Source organism: Doryrhamphus excisus, chromosome 17 (genome assembly GCF_030265055.1).
Source record: "Doryrhamphus excisus isolate RoL2022-K1 chromosome 17, RoL_Dexc_1.0, whole genome shotgun sequence".
Taxonomy (NCBI): Eukaryota; Metazoa; Chordata; class Actinopteri; order Syngnathiformes; family Syngnathidae; genus Doryrhamphus; species Doryrhamphus excisus.
Genome location: NC_080482.1, coordinates 8,923,906 through 8,946,475, shown reverse-complemented (window position 1 = coordinate 8,946,475; position 22,570 = coordinate 8,923,906). Strand labels below are relative to the sequence as shown.

At 43.1% G+C, this 22,570-nt stretch overlaps 1 protein-coding gene and 1 long non-coding RNA gene across 4 annotated transcripts in view; one reads left to right on the top strand and one right to left on the bottom strand.

The window, feature by feature from the left end:
• Window positions 1–22,570, top strand: part of grik5 (glutamate receptor, ionotropic, kainate 5) — a 194,757-nt gene that overhangs the window by 5,704 nt on the left and 166,483 nt on the right. For both annotated transcript variants that reach the window (XM_058053106.1, XM_058053105.1), the window contains exon 3: window positions 1,231–2,424. The gene's annotated coding sequence lies outside the window, so the exon portion shown is untranslated. The remainder of the gene's footprint in view (window positions 1–1,230; window positions 2,425–22,570) is intronic.
• LOC131105230 (uncharacterized) lies at window positions 871–22,246 on the bottom strand. Of its 2 annotated transcripts, XR_009119909.1 has the most exons (4): window positions 22,108–22,246; window positions 20,243–20,316; window positions 18,204–18,275; window positions 871–1,452 (listed from the first exon to the last, which is right to left on the bottom strand). It is a non-coding gene; the product is annotated as an uncharacterized LOC131105230 (long non-coding RNA). The 2 variants fall into 2 exon arrangements; XR_009119908.1 differs by lacking the exon at window positions 871–1,452 and having other exon boundaries at window positions 17,377–18,275.

Sequence of the window (22,570 nt, the reverse complement as noted above, 5' to 3'; positions counted from 1 at the left end):
CCCACATTCCAAAAACATGCTAGGTTAATTGGTGACTCCAAATTGTCCATATGGACAAAAATATTCTGTTTCATGGTTGAATATGACCATATGGACAATTTGGAGTCGCCAATTAACCTAGCATGTTTTTGGAATGTGGGAGGAAACCGGAGTACCCGGAGAAAACCCACGCATGCACGGGGAGAACATGCAAACTCCACACAGAGATGGCCGAGGGTGGAATCAAACTTGGGTCTCATAGTTGTGTGGCCAGCGTGCTAACCACTCGACCACCATGCAGCCCTTTTTTAAAAAATATATTAATTAAAAAATATCCAGTTTCATGGTTGAATATGGCCTATTATTATTAAAAAAATATCCATTTATTAATTGTCTATACCACTGTCTTCAGGTGAGAGGCGGGGTACACCCTGGCCAGCCAATCACAGGGCACATATAGACAAACAACCATTCACACTCACATTCATACCTATGGACAATTTGGAGTCGCCAATTAACCTAGCATGTTTTTGGAATGTGGGAGGAAACCTTGAACTTGAGAAATTATACTTTTTAAAAATTGAAATGTCAGTAATACTTCTTTCGCCGTTTTCCAAATTTCAGAGTCGCCACAACGGATCTTTTGATCCGTATACTGATGCCCTTCCTGACGAATACCAATGAAGCTTACTAGTTTGGATTCAAAACCCAGGGTCTTTGTTCCGAAGTCCGAGAATGCTAAAAATTGTAGCATACCGTAATTAGTGTTTGGTTGTCCATCTGTTTGTTAGCTAGCAGACTACTTCCCACTCAATGTTATCATTCATATTATGAGGCAGAGGGAAATGATTTAGTGTTATTCCAAATTGACAGTAAATCAGACTGTTTTCATGGATGTTCATGATGTCATCACATCGTGAACACGGTTTGAGAATGACAGACAGCTAACGAGGAATTCAAGAAAGTGTAATTATCAGGTGTGAATGTAAAAATATGATTGAACCGAAAGAGGATGTGATGGGGTCAAACCTTTTTTTTCCCCCCCCGAAATCAGACGATAAGTTAGAAGTGAGAAAAACCACAGAGCGTGAAGGGTGTGGGTGGGTGGGTGGATGTGGGGGACAAAGTGACAAGGGCATAACAAGACAGGCCGAAGAGTGATGACGAGCGGAGTGACACGTGTGATGAAACGGAGTGACACAAATGTCAGCGTCCTAACCTTTTTATACACTCTTTCTCCATCTCTTCTAGATGTGACGTCTTTGGCGGACGACATGGCGATGAGCTAACCAGCACCAGCAGCAGCAAACCCCCATTTTGGATAAGCTGGACCCGGGCTTCAGAGGAGTCCATTCAATTCAGCTTGTCGTGGGGGGGGGCGGGGGCTTCATCGGAAACGAAATAGACTTGTTGTGATGCCCCAAGAAGACGATGGAGTTTTCGGACACCATCCGGAACCATCCCCCGGATATCCTGTTGAGGTTGCAATATTTAGTGGGCGCACACAGGAAAACAGGAAGTAATTGAAAACCTTATTTCCTCTTTTGGGAAAAACAAAACTGTGTATCCTGATTGACTTATCAGAAGGAGAACTAATTTTTATTAGGAACAATTTCATCCCAACTTTTTTTTTTTTTTCCGCACTGATGGAGGAATAAAGCGATCCAGAAACCATAACAAACAAACAGGTAGAGGAAAAAGAGAGAGAATTAACAAGGGTTGTTTAAAAGCCTTTTTAAAAAGCCCATCGGTGCTGTATTGGAGTGCAATGTGCCGGGAAGGGATTGTTTGGAGGTACTAGGGTTTAAAAGACCGCCCCACCACCAACACCACCACCTGCTCGGACTGTCTCTTTGGACTTGAACGCAGATGGAAAAGATGACTGAGTACACAGACAGACAGGTCTTTTCCAAGCGTCATGGCGTGGAGCCAGGAGCTGCAGACAGCATGCAACTCATTGTCATTCTGAGTGGCGTGTGAGAAGGAAAGACAGCGGAAAAGGGACGCGTGTGGAAAAAAAAAGGGGGGTGGGGGGGTGGAAGAGACGTAAGGAATAGGGGGCAGCCTTGTTGTTTTGTCGCTCTGGCCTGCTTTTTTTTTTTCCCCCCACTCATAAAACAGGTGGCAAGAGAGCAGGTGTGTGAAAATCCTCCTCTTCTTCTTCTACTTCTTCATCTGAACGACATTTTACTCTTTTATGTCCCTTTTGCTTCCCGCCAGCTGGCAAGGTGATTGCTTTTCGGGAAAAACAAGAAAAGGAGGACAACAAAAAAGAAAAAAGGGATTATTTTTGTTACCATCGCATTATAAACACCGGAGATTCCTTCAGTGCCCCACCCGCCACCCCACTCCATAACACCATGAAGCCCTCTAGCCTTGGCTGAAGCTTGAAGTGCTCCCGACCGCCACTTCCCCCTTTTCCCCCAGCGTTCCAAGACTCCTTCTGTAAGTAGAAGCTTCTCACTTCTTTTTCTGTGTTGTTTCAGCTTGTGTGTGATCAGAATCAAGCGCTCCCAATCTTTTTTTTTTTTGTCTGCAGTGTGTGTTTTTTTTTTCTGACGTCTTTGGCAGCATGTTTGCTTTCCTGCGCTTCCTCTGCTCCAGGCTATTTCAGCGTGTGTGTGTGTGTGTGTGTGTGTGCGCGCCAAAGATTGTGATCTTACAGCCAAGCTTACATGGGCATCAGGATGGTGTCAAAAGCCCCTTTCACACTGACTTCCCTTAAAAGATGGCTTTTTCCCCCACCTTTTTCCCCTTGTGGTTGTTCTGTATAAACACAGACACTGAACAAGTCCAGCTGACAGTTTGTCGCCTATCTGAGCGGTAATAGAGGTGGGACGCTTCCTGTGTGAAAGGGTGTTCCGCAGTGCTGACAGTCACCTCTCCTGTTATTTGACAAGTATATCATCTTATATTGACTTATCAGATTGGGTTATGTTGTATTGTGTAAAAGTGTTTTTTTGGGTGCTGTGTAAAAGGCAAAGGTCTTCTGTTACGATTCTGGTTGTGCAGGATTTCTGCGTGAAAGAGGCTGCTGACACAGAACTGGGATCATATCGTTATTTTGTTTTATGAAAGTACTCACAGTTGTGGCAATATCCCAGCTTGGCTAAGTCCTGTGTGAAAGGCAAAGATGGTTGAATGCCAAATCTTGTTTGTGGGAATTGTGTGTGTCGCTGCTGACACAGCATACTGAGTAGTATCAGGTTGTAGGATGCCATATTTCTGTGTGAAAGGACACACAATTATCTCCCAGTTAATCTCCCACCATTGCTATGTTCTGTGTAAAAGGCAAAGGTCTTTTGTTATGATTCTGGTTGTGCAGGATTTCTGTGTGAAAGAGGCTGCTGACACGAAACTGGGATCATGTCGTTATTTTTGTTTCATGAAAGTACTCACAGTTGTGGCAATACCCAGCTTGGCTAGGTCCTGTGTAAAAGGCAAAGAGGTTGAATGCTAAATCTTGTATGTGGGAATTGTGTGGCGCTGCTGACACACCATACCTACTAGTATCTGGTTGTATGATGCCATATTTCTGTGTGAAAGGACACACAGTTATCACCCAGTTAATCTCCCACCATTGCTATGTTCTGTGTAAAAGGCAAAGGTCTTCTGTTACGATTCTGGTTGTGCAGGATTTCTGTGTGAAAGAGGCTGCTGGCACAGAACTGGGATCATATCGTTATTTTTGTTTTATGAAAGTACTCACAGTTGTGGCAATATCCCAACTTGCCTAGGTCCTGTGTAAAAGGCAAAGAGGTTTAATGCCAAATCATGTATGTAGGAATTGTGTGTCGCTGCTGACACAGCATACCGAGTAGTATCTGGTTGTAGGATGCCATATTTCTGTGTGAAAGGACACACAGTTATCTCCCAGTTAATCTCCCACCATTGCTATATTCTGTGTGAAAGGCAAAGTCGGATGAATACCAAATCTTCTATTACAGCTTCCAAAACTGAACACGAGACCATGTCACCTTCTGAAGTAGATTATGATCTACAGTCATACCCAGATACCGTGTTGTCATGTGACGTATCCCACCTTTGCTGGGTCCTGTGTAAAAGGCAAAGAGAGATAAATGCAGAATCTTCTATTATGATCTCTGTATGAAAGAGGCTACCAAGACAGAACTGGGGACCATATTGCTCTCTGACAATATTCCACCTTTTGGAGGTCATATTGTGTGAAAGGAGACTTTTTATTCTCAGTGTACAAAACAAAAAACACATTTTGAATAGATTTTTACGCTTGCCTAACTAAACTAAAGATGCTAAACTGCTGCTCACCTTTCAAAATAAAATGACTTTCAAAATAAAACTCCAACATTGGATACACATTAAAATATAAATATTTTTTTTGCGTTTTACGAGCCACTCAAAACAACTCAGTGATCCCCTTTTTGGGCCGTGAGCCAGCAGGTGAGAACCCTTGTGTTTTAAAGGCATAGTCTGGTCAACGCTGATCTGTATTCGGTTCCAGCTCTCATGCGGCCATTTTGCAGTATCGCTGTGTGAAAGAGTCTAGAAAGAGGCAAAGGAGAAGTACTCTCTTAGTGTGTGTGTGTGTGTGTGTGTGTAAGGCTTCATATTGGTCCTGAGGTTAATTTGAACTAATTAGTGCTGAATTTTTTTTGCTTCTCTGAGCATTTTTGCCTTTTCTGTCAAAAGGAGGAAAAAATGGAATGGCGGATGGGAGTGGGTGTGGGGGGGAAGGGGGTGAACCAGCTAATGAGAGCCACTCTGATTCCCTGACTTGTACTTTGCCGCCTCCATTTCACGCCCGGAGCGTTGCACCCCGGCCGCATATCATTTCCGCCTTCTTTCATCTCCACGCGTGTCGCATCGGATGTTGGGCCCGAGCCCCACGCCATCCCGCACATTACACCCCCCCCCCCCCCCCATCTATCTCCTCAGACACATGCACATCTTTATACACTGTCACAGTCGCTAGGCCCCCCGCACCCGGGAGACGCTCAATCAAGATAGTCCCGTCAAACAGACCAATGAGCTGCGAATAACGCCATTACACCGACTTCCAGCTTGGAGCGAGATAGAAAGGTTGGGAGAGAGAGGAAAAAAGATTGTTGGGAAGCGAAGGGAAGGGGGGGCGGAATGCAACGGGCAAAAAGGACACTTGGGGGAGGCAGGGCCAGATGCATTCCGAGAATGTGTGTGTGTGTTGGGTATTAGAGGGGCCCTGGAGCAAGCAAAGACCTTCCGTCTATGGGAGCACTCTGATGGCTTTAGTGAGGCCTCGCTTTGTTCGCACTGTTGGTCAGCCCTTTGCCACTAAGATTACTAAATAATACGATTACTGCAGCTGCACACTGATAACGCGCTGCCACTCTCACGGGGACAAGGGTGTTGGAGGGGGGTGTATGTGTGATGGCATCAAAGCTTCCATGGCATGAGCGGTGGCATCGGGAGAGCCATCGGCTTCGCTGCAGGGATGCCCTTTCTGTTTGGAAAGGAGTGGAAACAGCACTGGTGTCACATGGCCTCAAGGCAAAAAGAAGCTAGGCTATTATTATAATACGCCGATGTGGCTTTCATGGATTCCGTCATTCTTTACTTCTTGCAACAAGTGTGCAAATATTTCTGAATGTTTCTATTGGCTGTCTGTTCGGGGGGGGGGGGGGCACGGTGTTGTTTGCCCCTAATGTTTAATTCAATTCATTTTGCCTTTTCTGAGTGAGCCTATGAATCCTGCCTAGCAACAAGTTGGGTGTATGTGTTGCATGCTGTTGCTGTGATATTACGTCTCATGAATATTATGAAGATGTTTTTGTAAGTTTTGGGTCCATTGGCAGCTTTAAAATGGAAGAAATATTGATATGTTGGCAGCTGTCACCACTTTCATGATGCTTTTTTATTATGTTTTTTTACAAGATCTCAGAATGTGTCTCCTATTTTGTGTGAGTGATTCGATGTTTGACTTCCTGCTTGTGTAAATTTATTTTCATTGGCCTATGGGGGCGGTGCACGGTGGATGAGTGGTTAGCACACAGCTAGGAGACCTTAGTTCGATTCCAACATCGGGTATCTCTGTGTGGAGTTTGCATGTTCTCCCTGTGCATGCGTGGGTTTTCTCCGGGTACTCCGGTTTCCTCCCACATTCCAAAAACATTAATTCATTCATTAATTTTCTACCGCTTATCCTCACGAGGGTCGCAGGGCGTGCTGGAGCCTATCCCAGCTGTTTTCGGGCGAGAGGCAGGGTACACCCTGGACTGGTCACCAGCCAATCACAGGGCACATATAGACAAACAACCATCCACACTCACATTCATACCTATGGACAATTTGGAGTCGCCAATTAACCTAGCATGTTTTTGGAATGTGGGAGGAAACTGGAGAAAACCTACGCATGTACAGGGAGAACATGCACACAGAGATGGCCGAGGGTGGAATTGAACCCTAGTCTCCTAGCTGTTAGATCTGTGCGCTAACCACTCGACCGCCGTGTAGCCCATCGCAAAAACATGCTAGGTTAATTGGCGAATCTAAATTGTCCATAGGTATGAATGTGAGTGTGAATGGTTGTTTGACTATATGTGCCGTGTGATTGGCTGGCGAACCAGTCCAAGGGTGTACCAGGTGGATACCTCGCCAGATGACAGCTGGGATAGGCTCCAACGACCCTCATGAGGATAAGCGGTAGAAAATGAATGAATTAATGAATTGCTGATGGGGCACAAAGACTTATGCGCCACGTAGTCTGCCTAGCAACATAGTCTCTCAGTCATGCTATTCTCTTCACATTGTTACACGCTGCTAGTTTTATTTCATAATAATAACTAGTGATGGATTTGTGCCTTTTCTTACCCAAAGTGTTTGACCTCCTACTATTTTTTCCCCTCTAAAACTGTCACTGCATCTATCTTGCTGTCGGTTTGTCTCACATTTCCGCACTTGACAGCTTTGCAAGAGAGCGCTGACTGAAGTTGACCTTGTGGAGTAAAAAGCTGACTTCTCAGGCTGTGTGTGTTTCTTCTCATGTAGTATCTGATGAATGGACTTCCACCACCTCAACAGTGGGGAAGAGCAAGCAAGCAAGCAGAAAGGTCCACCCCCGGGTCCCGCTGAGTACAAAATAAAGCATGCGGAACCACCGCATCTCCCGGTGTAGTGAGCTAATAACAGGGTTGGGCTGGACTCGAGCCCCCCCCCCCCCCCCCCCCCCCCCCCCCCCCTATACCCTCCACCTCTCTATTGAGATATGAAGAAGGTGCGCTCGCCTCGCAGCAGGAGAAATCATTTGCCTGCAGAGCAGAAGATTAGCTGAAGAAATGGCGAAAGCACACACACGTGTGTAGCATACAGTAACCAAGAGACTGAATTGTGACGCCGATGACGCACATACACAGCAAATATTCCGATTAAAGGGGGGTCGTGAGTGCTCCACTCTCCAGACTGTCATCTATCTGGCGGGGGAGCGGGGGTGCTTCAGTGACACGATGTGAACTTTGCAGCCCCCCCCACCCTACCGGGCCTTCAACCATCAGAAGGCACATCAGTCGTGATTTATGACTCAGCCCGTGGAACCAGTGCAGCGCCAGTCACAATGCATATGTGACAATGTCATTTTGGCTCTGATTTGTGTCGGAAATAAACTTATAATAATAATAATAATACATTTTATTTGTATAGCACTTTTCAAAATACTTGAATAAAGTATTTTGAAAAGTAATACTTGAATAAAGCAAGTAAACAGAATAGAAGACAACACCAAAATACAACATTCATTGGTTAATACACATTTAAAACATGAGTAAAAGCGAGGCGGGGCACAACATTACTTAACAAACATATTTCCAACAAATCAAATATCCAAAACCTTCAATAAATGAAAAAAAAATCTTGCTAAGACACAAGTTCACGCAATTAATGAGCAGTTCTTCTACTTTGTTTTTGTTGCCCGGCGGCATTCTTTTCTTGAATTGCACTCAATTGCCTATCATTGTGATGGGGATGCCGATTGAGAGAGACGTTCATTTCATTTCATTGCTATTATGTGTCAAATTTCAATTAAAAAAATACTACATCAGAGAACTGATGGATAAATGATGGGATGGTATTGCCTCCAGACACTAATTAATTGTCCACTCTCATCCCGCTGCTGTATACATGGACCCAAATATTCCAATTGCATTCGGTTTATTTACTCAAACTTTGTATACACCTTATTCCGAAAGAAAAGTGCCAATCGGAATGAATATATAATGGGATTCACAGGGGTGGAATATTCCTTTCCCCAATCCGATTGAGGTATCTTGTACCCGCTCAAACGGAAAGTTGTCAGACTGCGTTCTTCTTTGTGGTGTTTTTCTTCTTTTGTTGTTTATTGGCGGTTGGCAAGCAGCTTTCGTGTGCATTACCGCCATCTGTGGAACAGAATCTAAACCCTTCTATACGCCATTCACAAGTCCAGTTTTTCTTTTAAAAGAAAATATATATCTATATAAAACATCAAGTTTGAATTTTATTTTAATTTAATTGAACCTGGGTGCATTCTTTCAGCGCACACTCATGTTGCCCCTCCACCACCTGGAGGGGTTGTATGCCTTGAAAATCCTGTGGTACAGAATAAGGAAGACAATCCACGATGACTTGACGTATATTCACCCTCAGGATTTATTCTTCCTCTCAAAAATAACAACACTTCAGATATCATAAGATGATGACATCAACAATTACCAATTTGCTTCCAGACACATTTCACATTTTTCAGTTAGCCTGCTTCATGCTATTAACTGTACATTAAAGCTGGCTAGCATTAGCCATTTCGCTCATGTTCAAATGCTCTACAACACATTTTGTAACAAACATTTGGCAGTCAGCTGTTTTACTCTAGCAACTTTCTAAACTCTTTACAGCCGTTAAAATATAAATTGTCTCTACTTTGTACTAACCTGTGGTACAGAATAAGGAAGACAATCCACGATGACTTGACGTATATTCACCCTCAGGATTTATTCTTCCTCTGTCGTTTTGTCACCTACTCTATACCACCATCGCTGCTAGCACCCCCTAGTGGACCATGCGGTATTACACCCAAACGCCAACAATGGAGATTTGGTTATTTTAGAAACAACGTCATATCTGAGCATGCGCTGAAAGAACGCACCCGGGTTAAATTAAATTAAATTAAAATAAATAAACAGGAAAATATCAATTTCAATCTTCTCGGGACATGTTTTATATAGATATATATTTTCTTTTTAAAGAAAAACTGGATATATAAAGTATAGAAGGGTTTAGATTCTGTTCCACAGATGGCGCTAATGCACATGAAAGCTGCTTGCCAACCGCCAATAAACAACAGAAGAAGAAAAACACCACGAAGAAGAACGCAGTCTGACAACTTTCCATTTGAGTGGGTACAAGATACCTCAATCGGATTGGGGAAAGGAATATTCCACCCCTGTTAATCCGATTATATATTCATTCGGATTGGCACTTTTCTCTCGGAAAGAGTTCAATTCTTTCCGTTTGAGCAAATAAACTGAATGCAATTGTAATATTTGGGTCCATGTATACGTGGCTATTGGTTGACTCCCAAGTTCTTGTCATGTTGAAGCAGTTTTCTTTTTAATGTAAAGTGAATGAATATGTTCATAAAAGCTCTTTTTACTGTACAGGTGCTGTTTTAAGTAATAACCAGACTGTTTTTTCTCGACAGATAGAACTGCATGTACTGTTTTTGGAAATGCATGTTACATAAATTAATTTATGCTGCCAGAACTTTTACTTTAATGTCAATTACCAATTCTGTGGTTAGCATCACATTTATCCAAAAACACATTAAAGACCAGGAAAAAGCACGAAAAAACACAAAAGTCTAACAAGATAGTTTAGCTTTAAGGCATATTTTCGATTTTACCTTTTAGTTGAACTCCAAATAGTTTGACCTTCAGGGCCCCATGAATTGTGAAATTCTCACTGTTTCACATTTTTTAGTATTTAAACTCATCGTCCACATGCAATTTACGGCGGCAGTTTCTATATCCCATGATGCCATTCATATGGCCCATTTTCCATAAAAGTGCGCTCGGGCAGCTTTTTTTTTTTTCTGGACACTTAGGGAGATCTCTTCAAGCTGAGCTGAGCGGCTGTTTGCGCTTCCTGCTTCCTCTCCTCTCAATCCTCAGGTGCTTGACCAGCTTGCGCGAAAGCTTGGCTCATCATTGCCTAATGGAGCACAAAATATAGCCCCTATTTGCTTAGCTGTTTGTCCACTCCTGTTTTCGGCCTCAGGGAAAAGATGGAGTGAGCATACGTGTGTGTGTGTGTGTGTGTGTGTGTGTGTGAGTCAAGCAGGGTGACAAAAAAAAGAGCTTCATTGGACACACATGCATGGTTTTTTTTTGCTTTTTTTTTTTTTTTTGGGAGTGTGTGTGTGTGCTCCCGGCTGGGCTGTTTAGTCGGTCATAAAGTACAGGCCGCTAATGGCCTCTCGGTTAATGGAGTCATTAAGATTGAATAGTCAGAAGTTAAAAGCAATGTGTGTAGTGTGTGCAAAAAGCGGACTGAAGCGTGATCATTTGGATATTGTTGTGTGTGTGTGTGTGTGTGTGTGTGTGTGTGTATGTGTGTGTGCTTGGACACAGTGCTGCGCCAGCAACACCCAGGACAAAAACGGCAGCCACTGCATTAGATAATAGACGGCGTCAGCTTTGCGTCCTTCCAAATGGGGCTTGGTTTGAGGCGCAGGTGATGCGTTCTTGTCCTCGGTCTGGCCCGTGATGCGGCACTGAAGCAGACTGATGCTTGTGTGTGTGTATGTGTGTGTGTGCGTATGTGTGTGTAAGAGACACAAGGATGCTGAGCTTGATTTGAGGTCATTCAGGGACCAGTTCCTGCAAGAATATGGCAAGGCAGGCAAAAGGCATTTTGGGTAACATCGCGTGTTGTTTACATGGTGGCATGACTGCTCAAGTCTGTGTCAATTTCTTGATTCTGTCCAGAGGCTTTTGCTTATGTCACTGTGCCTCGTCGTGGCTTTGGCCTCAGCTGCAGTTTAGTGCACTGGCTGCAGTGCCCTTGCTGGACCACAGGGGATGGCCATTTGCATGAAATCCATTACAGACCTAGAATAGCACTCAGGAGAGAATAGACCCAAGGTTGAACTGTTTATAAAAAAAAAAAAAAATCCTGGAGCTCCGTATTTTAATGTTTGTCTGACTTGGTATTTTTGTGGTATTTTCTGCAATCAGCGGTGTGTGCTAAGGCAAGAATGAGGCAGCTGACAGCAATTTTTGGGCAGACTGGATGCAGAGACTGCTGGAATATAACATTTGCCATCCTCACAAGGGTTGCCGACATGCTGGAGCCTATCCCAGCTGTCTTTAGGTGACCCTGGACTGGTCGCCAGCCAATCACAGGACACATATAGACAAACAACCAATCACATTCATTCAGTCGCCAATTAACCTAGCATGTTTTTGAAACATGCTTGCATGGGGAGAACATGCAAACTCCACACAGAGATACCTGAGCCTGAGCGGGGAATTGAACCCAGGTCTCTTGTTTGGCCTGCATGTTAACCACTCACCGTGCAGCCCAAATGCGCTAGTCAGTTTGTGTTTTTTTCGGTCTTCTTCAGTCAGCTCACTTCCTGATTCCTGATTATGATATATATATATTGAGGGCGGCACGGCGGTGGAGTGGTTAGCGTGCAGACCTCACAGCTAGGAGACCAGGGTTCAATTTCACCCTCGGCCATCTCTGTGTGGAGTTTGCATGTTCTCCCCGTGCATGTTTCCCACATTCCAAAAACATGCTAGGTTAATTGGTGACTCCAAATTGTCCATAGGTATGAATGTGAGTGTGAATGGTCGTTTGTCTATATGTGCCCTGTGATTGGCTGGCTGACCAGTCCAGGGTGTACCCCGCCTCTCGCCCAAAGACAGCTGGGATAGGCTCCAGCACCCCTGCGACCCTCGTGAGAAAAAAGTGTTAGAAAATGAATGAATGATTATATATATTGAACAGGAGCTGCACGGTGGACGGGTGGTTAGCGCGCAGACCTCACAGCTGGGACACCTGAGTTCAATCCCACCCTCGGCCATTTCTGTGTGGAGTTTGCATGTTCTCCCCGTGCATGCGTGGGTTTAATCCCACATTCCAAAAACATGCTAGGTTAATTGGCGACTCCAAATTGTCCATAGGTATGAATGTGAGTGTGAATGGTTGTTTGTCTATATGTGCCCTGTGATTGGCTGACGACCAGTCCAGGGTGTACCCCGCCTCTCGCTCGAAGACAGCTGGGATAGGCTCCAGCACCCCCGCGACCCCCGTGAGGATAAGCGTTAGAAAATGAATGAATGAATGAATGTTTGACCTTGATGGAACTTGTTGATGATGCGGCAAAAGAAGCCGTTTTTTGTAACGTTCTCATGTGACTTTTCCAAATGAATGTGCCATACATCAACTTGTTTTGCTGCAAGATCCACCCACCCCTCAAATGACAAATTACTGAAATTTTTGGAGCGTAAATGTTTCTCATATCTTATTTATTTCATAAATAACATTTATTTATTTACATTTTACATTTAAAATTACTCTTTGCAATGATTACCTGGTTGCCGGGAATGTACTAACTTGCTCCGACTATGTAAGCTGCACCCCAGGTAGCACACATGCACAAAAGCATTTGTAAGCGCTGGAGCTGTAATTATAAGCCACTTGCAAACAGTCCCTTTAATGACATGGCATTAAAGTGCAGTTTGAATTTGAGGTTGTGCAAAATAAGATGGTGCGCCAGCAGAAAAACTAGTTTGATGATGGGTTCAGCAATAATACGTTTTTATCAACAAACTCAAAAATTATTTTGAAGAAAGTGTATGTATGTCGCAGCTGTCTTTTAGGCGAGAGGCGGGGTACACCCTGGACTGGTCGCCAGCCAATCACAGGGCACATATAGACAAACAACCATTCACACTCTCATTCATACCTATGGATAATTTGGAGTGGCCAATTAACCTAGCATGTTTTTGGAATGTGGGAGGAAACCGGAGTACCCGGAGAAAACCCACGCATTCACAGGGAGAACATGCAAACTCCGATGGTGGAATCAAACTCAGGTCTCCTAGCTCTGAGGCCTGTGCGCAAACCACTCGGGCCACCGTGCAGATGAAACAAGAAGTTAACAACACTTAATAATAATAGGAGGATCATTTCCTCTGTGGACCACCCCTCTGGCTGGGGCAGGAGATCAAACTGGGCTTCAAACAGTCCCATCATATTGTACTGGTAGTCTCCATTGTGGGCGGAATTCCCCCATGCAACACAGCGAGAGCTTTCACTTTGTGCCGTGCTCTTCTCCAGTCGATATGTACTGTAGCTATCTGGCTGTGTGTCGGACGGATGGCGCATTAAGTCCATGGCTTGATGGTAACGTGCTAAATGAATAGCACGGACCGAAGGTGCGTTCACTGACATTGGGTCACCGCGGCCCACCAGTTGTAGCATTATATTCATTCATTCATTCATTCATTCATTCATTTTCTACCGCTTATCCTCACGAGGGTTGCAGGGGTGCTGGAGCCTATCCCAGCCGTCTTTGGGCGAGAGGCGGGGTAGTTGCCAATTAATAATTTTTGGAAGGAAAACCGGAGAAAACCCACGCACAGGGAGAACACAGAGATGCCGAAGCGGAGACTCAAACCCAGGTGTCCTGACTGTGTGGCCTCCACACTAACCAGTCGTCCACCGTGCAGCCCACATAAGGAATTCAGTCATTCATTCATTTTCTATTGCTTATCCTCACGAGGGTCGCGGGGGTGCTGGAGCCTATCCCAGCTGTTTTCGGGCGAGAGGCGGGGTACACCCTGGACTGGTTGCCAGCCAGTCACAGAGTACATATAGACAAACAACCATTCACACTCACATTCATACCTATGGGCAATTTGGAGTCGTGCCCTGTGATTGGCTGGCAACCAGTCCAGGGTGTACCCCGCCTTACGCCCGAAGACAGCTGGGATAGGCTCCAGCACCCCCGCGACCCTCGTGAGGATAAGCGGTAGAAAATGAATGAATGAATGAATGAATTTGGAGTCGCTAATTAACCTAGCATGTTTTTGGAATGTGGGAGGAAACCGGAGTACCCGGAGAAAACCCACGCATGCATGGAGAAAACATGCAAACTCCACACAGAGATGGCCGAGGGTGGAATTGAACTCGGGTCTCCTAGCTGCGAGACCTGTGAGGTAACCACTCGCCGTGCAGCCCATTGTTATTATTCATTCATTCATTTTCTGCCGCTTATTCTCACGAGGATCGCAGAGGGTGCTGGAGCCTATCCCAGCTGTCTTCGGGCGAGAGGCGGGGGTACACCATGGACTGGTCGCCAGCCAATCACAGGGCACATATAGACAAACAACCATTCACACTCACATTCATACCTATGGACATAAAAAATAGACGAGAGGCGCTGAGCCGAGCCACAAGCATCCATTAATAGTTCAGCCAGATGAAAAAGCAGTAAACATCCTAATGTGTGCCGTTAATATGCTATCAGGTTAACTAGCGCTAAGCACCAGCAACAGCGGTACAATAAAACGCTAAAGGGTTGAGCAGTTCAATGCTGTTACCGAAACAATGCAGAAACAACATGCAAAAGTCGCTCTATGCTGCGACAACACAACACCACAGAAGTGTTGTTTCAATTCATAATTAATTTAATTGTATACCATAGTTTACTATACTATACTACAAAGATTGTTGCCATATCTGATCAAAGCGCGACGCCTCTTCATGTATTTGTTCACAAGCGTTCTCTTCCATTTGCAACACGACCCCCCGTGAGGTTTGATCAGTGATTGCGTAATTACGTACCCCGCAGAGACGGCATTTTATTGCGACATGCTTTGCGTTGCATATAATACTGATTAGATTAAAAGGTGCCCTCTTGTCACCTTGGAATGTTGTTTGTCTCATTCGTCTGAAAATGCAGCTCCATGTTCTTTTTTTTAATGACTACAAAATAGCCCTAAAAGAAGATCCAGTATTTATCCCTCCATTTTATACAGAAGCCAGCAAAAGTGGGATATTGCTGAAACCGTATGTGCAGCGTCAGTTTCACACAGCGTCACAGCAGCACAGGATCAGATAATTCCACGTGTGACAATATCGTTTTCAACACAACAGCAGGAAAGATGTGTGTTGAACTTTTGCAACGTTCCCTTTTTACACAGGCGCCTTCGCGGCCTCTATGCTGTTACCTCTGAAAGTGTAACATTAGTCACACGTTCTGTGTCAGATCACTCATAATGCATGCTGCATCAGAGCCATAAAAGCGTTCGATTCTCTGCCTGGGCATCTTTGTATGGAGTTTGCATGTCCCCCCCCATCTGTGTGTGCGTTGGTTTGGTCATGGTACTCCGGTTTCCTCCCATATCCCAAATCTACAAATTGTCCATAGGTATGAATGTGAGTGTGAATGGTTGTTTGTCTATATGTGCCCTGTGATTGGCTTGCGACCAGTCCAGGGTGTACCCCGCCTCTTGCCTGAAGACAGCTGGGATAGGCTCCAGCACCCCCTGCGAGGATAAACGGTAGAAAATGAATGGTAATGGAATGGTTATTTGGGCTGTTTGTTGTATTTGGCTTATTTGATTAGCGTGCAGGTCTCACAGCTAGGAGACCTGAGTTCAATTCCACCCTCAGCCATCTCTGTGTGGAGTTTGCATGTTCTCCCTGTGTATGCGTGGGTTTTCTCCGGGTACTCCGGTTTCCTCCCACATTCCAAAAACATGCTAGGTTAATTGGCGACTCCAAATTGTCCATAGGTATGAATGTGAGTGTGAATGGTTGTTTGTCTATATGTGCCCTGTGATTGGCTGGTGACCAGTCCAGGGTGTACCTGGCTCTCGCCTGAAGACAGCTGGGGATAGACTCCAGCATACCCCCCTAGCCCTAGTGAGGATAAGCGGCATAGAAAATGGACGGATGGAGCCGTGAAAGCAGATCTAATGTATTCGCCATTGCTCCAGAATGGTGTGTGCTTTCACACAGAAATCTCGATAATCATATAGAAATGCTTTGCTTGGGAAGTTAAAATAGCTATTTTTTGCATTTTAAACCTGTATTGGTACTTGCCTTGTAAATATCTTATCTAGATGTTGAGTGTTAAGTTTCTGTGTGATGATTTTAGCATTTTTTAGCAGTCAGGCAGTATATCAGTTATATTGAATAACAATCTCCAGGGATCTCCAATGGGTTGACAAGCTTTTCATGAGTTCACTTGAAGTAAAGGAGCTTAGTACAAAGACATAAATTAGTGCAGGGGTCAAAGTTGAAGAAAAAAATCAGTGACCAGTAAAATTAATTTCCAAGTTCCACATTTCTCAAACCATTCCAACATCATAACATGCAGCTCTTTCATTTATTCTATTTTATTTTTTATTTTTTTATTTCATTTCATTTATTTTATTTTGATTTATTTTATTTTTGTTTTATTTTATTTGTAGCTCATTCATGATATTCTGGACATTCAGGCTACCAATTATCCACATTCCCACTTTCAAATTCCCTCTGAACTTGAGAATTTTTACCACTTCCACATTTCTCAATCCATTCTAACCTTTCCAGTGTCCAAATATTAACCCCAATTGACATCTTACCCATTCCATAAAGTCCTATACTGTAATTTCCCTTGTCCACAAGCATCCACATGCTAATTCTTCCAAAATTGCATTCTATATATGTGTGGTCCACATGTGCCTAATATTAGGGGCCCTATGATTGTACCTATTCATATTTTGTTGGCTCCTGGGCGAGATCAAAGTGTCACCGTTTTGTACAAATTTAAATAACAAGCCTACCAAAAAAAAAAAAAACCCACACGATTTCATCTCGCCAAGTGTGTTTCACAGCTGAATCATCTCCTGCTGTATTTGTACGCCTTTGAGCACATCCGTCAGTTTTTCATTGCAGCTGTGATATTGACAATAAAAATACACTGGCATAAACCTTTATGTCCTCGCAGAATGGTAATGAACCCAGCCACCTGCAAATTATGGCCCCATACATGAATAAATAAGCTGGTATTAAGTTAATCTAATTTAAGATAAGTCAGTCTGATTTAGCGACGGTATCCCTCCATTATAGCTTAAAATACAGTACTTGAATATGTTTTTATGTCATTCTTTTGCTTTGTGAGTTTTTTTCCTGCTATATTGCATCACTCTTACTGTGTTTGGCCCCCGCGTTGCTCAATGTTGTCACTATGGCAGTGTTTTGGGGACCGTGAGTCAAGATCCTGCAATCGTCTCCATCAATCACAAGTATTCTAATGTGTGAGTCACATCAAGTCTATCCAAATGGCCATGCGGTATTGGACTATGGGCATTTCACGCCGATTTAGACAGGATTTTGTTTTAATTGCTTGGCTGGATGAAATAGGGATATTGATTTCAAACAACCCGCCAGTTGTGATTAATGACGTATTTGTTGTTTTTTTTTTTATAGGCTTTTAGACGTCTGCTGTTGAAAATATGGCAGGTTTCTTTCAGTTTAAAAGCCACTGGCAGCAGTGACAACCCCCTGCAGCCGCCTCATGCAGTGACTGAAACACGAGAACAATTCCTTCAACATAACTCTTCTTTAGCGCAACTTTTAGCATCAGGCAAGCTGTAGAAAATAGAAGACGGTCGAACCTCTAAGTTGGAACACATTCTGCTCGTCGTTATTGAAATTAGGGATGCAACTATCAAATGTTCCTGAATACCAATTGGTTTAATTTTGTAGATAATTGACTATTTTATTTCTTAAATTCACATTGTGCACAGGAACAAAGTGTATTTTCTCTCTACAAGAGAGGAGAAATATGATCTAAATTTGAAACACTTATATGCTAGGACTACGTTAAAAAGCCATAGCATTTCAGTATGTGGAATCAAACTATGGAATGGATTGAGTAAGACCCTCAAACAATGCACAACGATGAGCCAATTCAAGAAACAATACAAGCAGTTGATGTTTGCTAAATACAAGGAAGAAAAGTCTTGAAAAAGAGTAAAAAAAAAAACCTTAAACTATATTATGGAAAGCAGGAAGTGAACAAATGTAACAGTTACTGATTGTAAAAGCACCAGATGAAGAGGTAGAATTTAATAAGCTTTGCTTCTTCCTACTCCTTTTGGACATGTGGAACTGTGAACTGATTATGTGATGCATTCAATTGTAATCTGATGCATGTTCAAATGAAATAAAACCATTACCATTATTTTCTTGGGTCTGATGGACGACATGATGGTGCTTTTGTAGATGAATATGTCCATCCCAGACTAGACCTTTCGAGAGGAAAAAGAGAGAAATAATCATTATTTTACTTGTACCTACAGGAGGCGTGTAAGAGGTTAAGTGTACGTACTAAACGTGCATCAGTCAGTGACTGATGCCTGATCGTGTTAACCAAGTAACTTTAGATACAAACCAAAATAGAGCTAAAGAAAACCTAATAAAGTGGAGGAATTGTGAAAAACGACGAGCCGCTTTTAACTTCCCAATTGCACCGTGAATGAAGCGCCACCACTGAGCTCCTCTATTGTGGCTGCCGCTTGCCGTCAAGAGAGAGGCGGTCGCTGTGTGTGACTGGTCAATCACAGAGCATGAAGAGTGAATACATAATGAGCATTTCCTTTAAATAAAAATACGGAATGTACTCGTTTCATACTCATATCCGGCAAAAATGCCAGATACTCGTCATAAACGAGTTCTCTGATTGGTTTATCGCTGCCGGCGTATGTATTGCGTCCCTGCATTAGCGGGAAATGGTCCGACAGTCAATCAAGCAGAGCTCTTATCAAAGTACATTTTTACAGATTTTGGAATTCAGTGCACACATTAGGCGCACAGTCAATGTTTTTTTCACTTTTCCAAGTGCGGAAAATACGGTACCATTAGTAACGATTGCAGTGATTATACAGGGTCAAAATGATCTGACACATTTGTAGGTTAAATAAAAGGCAAATAAAGTAAAAAACAAAAAAGTGTTTATAATGTAAAAAAGTACATATAATGCCATTATTTTTCATATAATGCTAAATAATTTTGCTTTGTTTCTTTTTCATGCCATTGTTTTTCGGACTGGTGAGCATGGCGCTTTCATTGTGGAAACGTTTATCAAAACAAATAAATCTGTAACTGCAACACAACGAGCATTCCGTTTGCACTTCAATCTTGGTAGACATGATCCCGTACCAGGCGATAACACCATCTTGTTATGGGTTACCAACTTCAGAGCTACTGGATCTGCATTGAAACGAAAATCAACCGGGCGACCTCGCACCGCCAGAACTGATTTAATTTTTAAAACATAATGAAACAGAATGGCATTATATGTACTTATTGAAAATAAAAACACTTTTTAGTTTTACTTTAGGGCGGCACGGCGGTCGAGCGCAGACCTCACAGCTTGGAGACCAGGGTTCAATTCCACCCTCGGCCATCTCTGTGTGGAGTTTGCATGTTCTCCCCGTGCATGCGTGGGTTTTCTCCGGGTTTTCTCCCACATTCCAAAAACATGCTAGGTTAATTGGCGACTCCAAATTGTCCATAGGTATGAATGTGAGTGTGAATGGTTGTTTGTCTATATGTGCCCTGTGATTGGCTGGCGACCAGTCCAGGGTGTACCCCGCCTCTCACCTGAAGACAGTTGGGATAGGCTCCAGCACCCCCCGCGACCCTCGTGAGGAAAAGCGGTAGAAAATGAATGAGTTTTACTTTATTTGCCTTTTATTTAACCTACAAATATGTCCAATCATTTTGCCTGACCGTGTACGTACAACATGTCCAGGTTGGGTCCCTGTACATGTGCTTGTACATGAGTGAATTTACTGGTAAGATTATTCGAAAAAACATCCTTGCTGGTTGCCTGTGTGCTTGACGGAGTGTTTCGTGCTGAAACGCATTTTAGGTTGCTCTTTGTGTCTGAAAAATCTCTCTTTTTTTTATTATAATTCACACTTAACTATCACCATTCAACAATGTGTCTTTTGAGATATATACTATTCAAATACTTCAAATGTTTTCAAGATTTAAGTGGTTTGTTTGTCTGTTTGTACACTGACAAGAGCTTTGTGTGTTGGCTTTATGCATGCTGTGTTGCTAAGCCAGTGTCAAGATGAGTGACCTGTCAGAAGGGCCCCCCACTGTGATTCTAAATGATTGTACATACTGTACATGAAGACCGATTTTGTGTTTTAAAATTTTTTTTACACAAGTCGATTTCAAAGTAGAGCAGAAAGGGACGACCTACCTTCTGCTGATTGACACATCCCATCCGGCATGATTATTGAATGCCGTTCAGACTCTGTAAACATCGGTCTCGACCTGTGTACAGAAGTCAGCACATTGTGTTTATGTCATATCTGTAAAGCTGCTACATTCCAGCGGTTAAGCGTTGGGTATTAGCCAGCAAATTGGGTATTAGCAGTAGATTGTTGGTATTACACAGCAGGTGTTGCATCACTTCACTTCATTATGGTTAACCCCCCTCCCTAATAACTGATCGTGACCTCATAACGCCAGCGGAAACGAGCAGTAATTATTACCTCATAAAGGTAACAGGCAAACAGTTGCATGTTTTAACACCCGAGGGGACATAACGATTAATTTGGTGGAGGGGTTTTTGTTTGCTTTTTTTTCCATTCTCTGCATCTGCTTAAGTCCATTTTTCATTATTTCTTATAACTCAACTTTAGTTGTACTTGCAGATTACTGATCGTTATGGTAGGTTTGCTGTTTTTATGGACACAAAAACACATACAGGAAGTGTTTTAATTGGAATGTACAACATCTATTCACGCTTTTGGAGATGCCTTATATAGATGTTTTATTAATGCCTGCACTGCTCCAGTCAATGGCAGATGATGTAATAAGTCAAACACAGTGACAGTAGATACAAATAACTTTTGTCTTGCTACAAGAGCCATCTGCTAGGGCTTTGAAGCTAACTTTACCAATCTAAATACTCTTTTCTTTCTCTATGTCTCATTAATATTTGCTACAGAGTTACCACGTTTCAACCAAACTACGGTGGAGGCCGAGGGTCAAAGAGAAGGAGGGCACGTTAATTGCGCGTTCAAAAAAATTACCGCCATTAAAGGAAACAACCGGAAACGCGTCATTAATGCGTTAACTTGAAAGCCCTACTCAATACAAAGGGTCGGAAAATGAGCATAATAATAATTTTTAGCTGACTGCACGGTGGACGAGTGGTTTGCGCACAGGCCACACAGCTAGGAGACTCAAGTTCATTTCCACCCTCGGGCATCTCTGTGTGGAGTTTGCATGTTCTCCCTGTGCATGTGTGGATTTTCTCCGTATACTCCGGTTTCCTCCCACATTCCAAAAACATGCTAGGTTAATTAGCGACTCCAAGTTGTCCATAGGTATGAATGTTAGTGTGAATGGTTGTTTGTCTATATGTGCCCTGTGATTGGCTGGCCACCAGTCCAGGGTGTACCCCGCCTCTCGCCCAAAGACAGCTGGGATAGGCTCCAGCACCCCTCAGCGACCCTCGTGAGGATAAGCGGTAGAAAATTAATAAAATATTTTTAGCTGCTTCTTTTTTTTCGTTGGTGTAGCTAATTTTTCTGGTCTGCAAAATCGGCATCGAAATAAAAACTTTGAAACGATCCCAGTGGAATCCGAATGGCTCTGGTTCCCATCAACACTCGAGACTTGATGCCCAACCCTAGTCAAGTTTAATAACTCATGACCAGAATACTACATACAGGAAGTGTTGTTCCCCGGATGAGCTGACTAGGGACATGACTGTGTTGGAGATGCGTGTATGATGTTGGAATTGTGGCTCCACCTCCATCTCTTCCATGGTAACAGAGATATGGCTTGACATGAGGTACATGATGACGATGCTAAAATTTTAATGTAATTCATGAACTAGATTAGTTAACACGCTATTTTTGACAGCCCTAGTTTAAAGAGGGATTAACCTTTCAGACCCTGTTTCAGACCCCTCTTAGAGTCTAAATCTTTCAGACCCTGAAGACTTAGCACCTCGACACAAAACTAGCAACTATAAGTTGTGCCGATAGTATTGTTAGCCATGCTATACGTTGTCTTTGAAGCAACCCAAAATGTCTTGGAAAAGTCACAAACCTTCTCAGAGTCTTCTCCTCATTTCCTTATAATGAATCTTGACTGAAGAGTGATTCCGGAGTTTTCTGAGAGCAATTCTAAGCAAGGACGGTCTTAGCAAGTGAGCTAGCTAGTGAGCTAGCTAGTGAGGAGGTGGGGCTAACCCTGTATGCGGTCTTCTAAGCGCTGTGATTGGTTGTTACAAAAAAAATGCGCTCGGTGCTCCTCAACCAATCACTATTAAGAAATGTATAATGGGGACATTAATTTTATGTCATAATTATGAAACTCAGCAAAATAATTAAATTAATTATGGCTCAGCTTGAATATTTTTGAACGACCTCATTCACATGCCCATTATATTGATATTATGTTTACTGTCATTTTACTACTTAATATAATCTACAATATTAATGGTGGACGCAGACTCAGCTGTCAGCCATTCCTGTGATTGCTAACATAAACATAAACATATGAACTATAT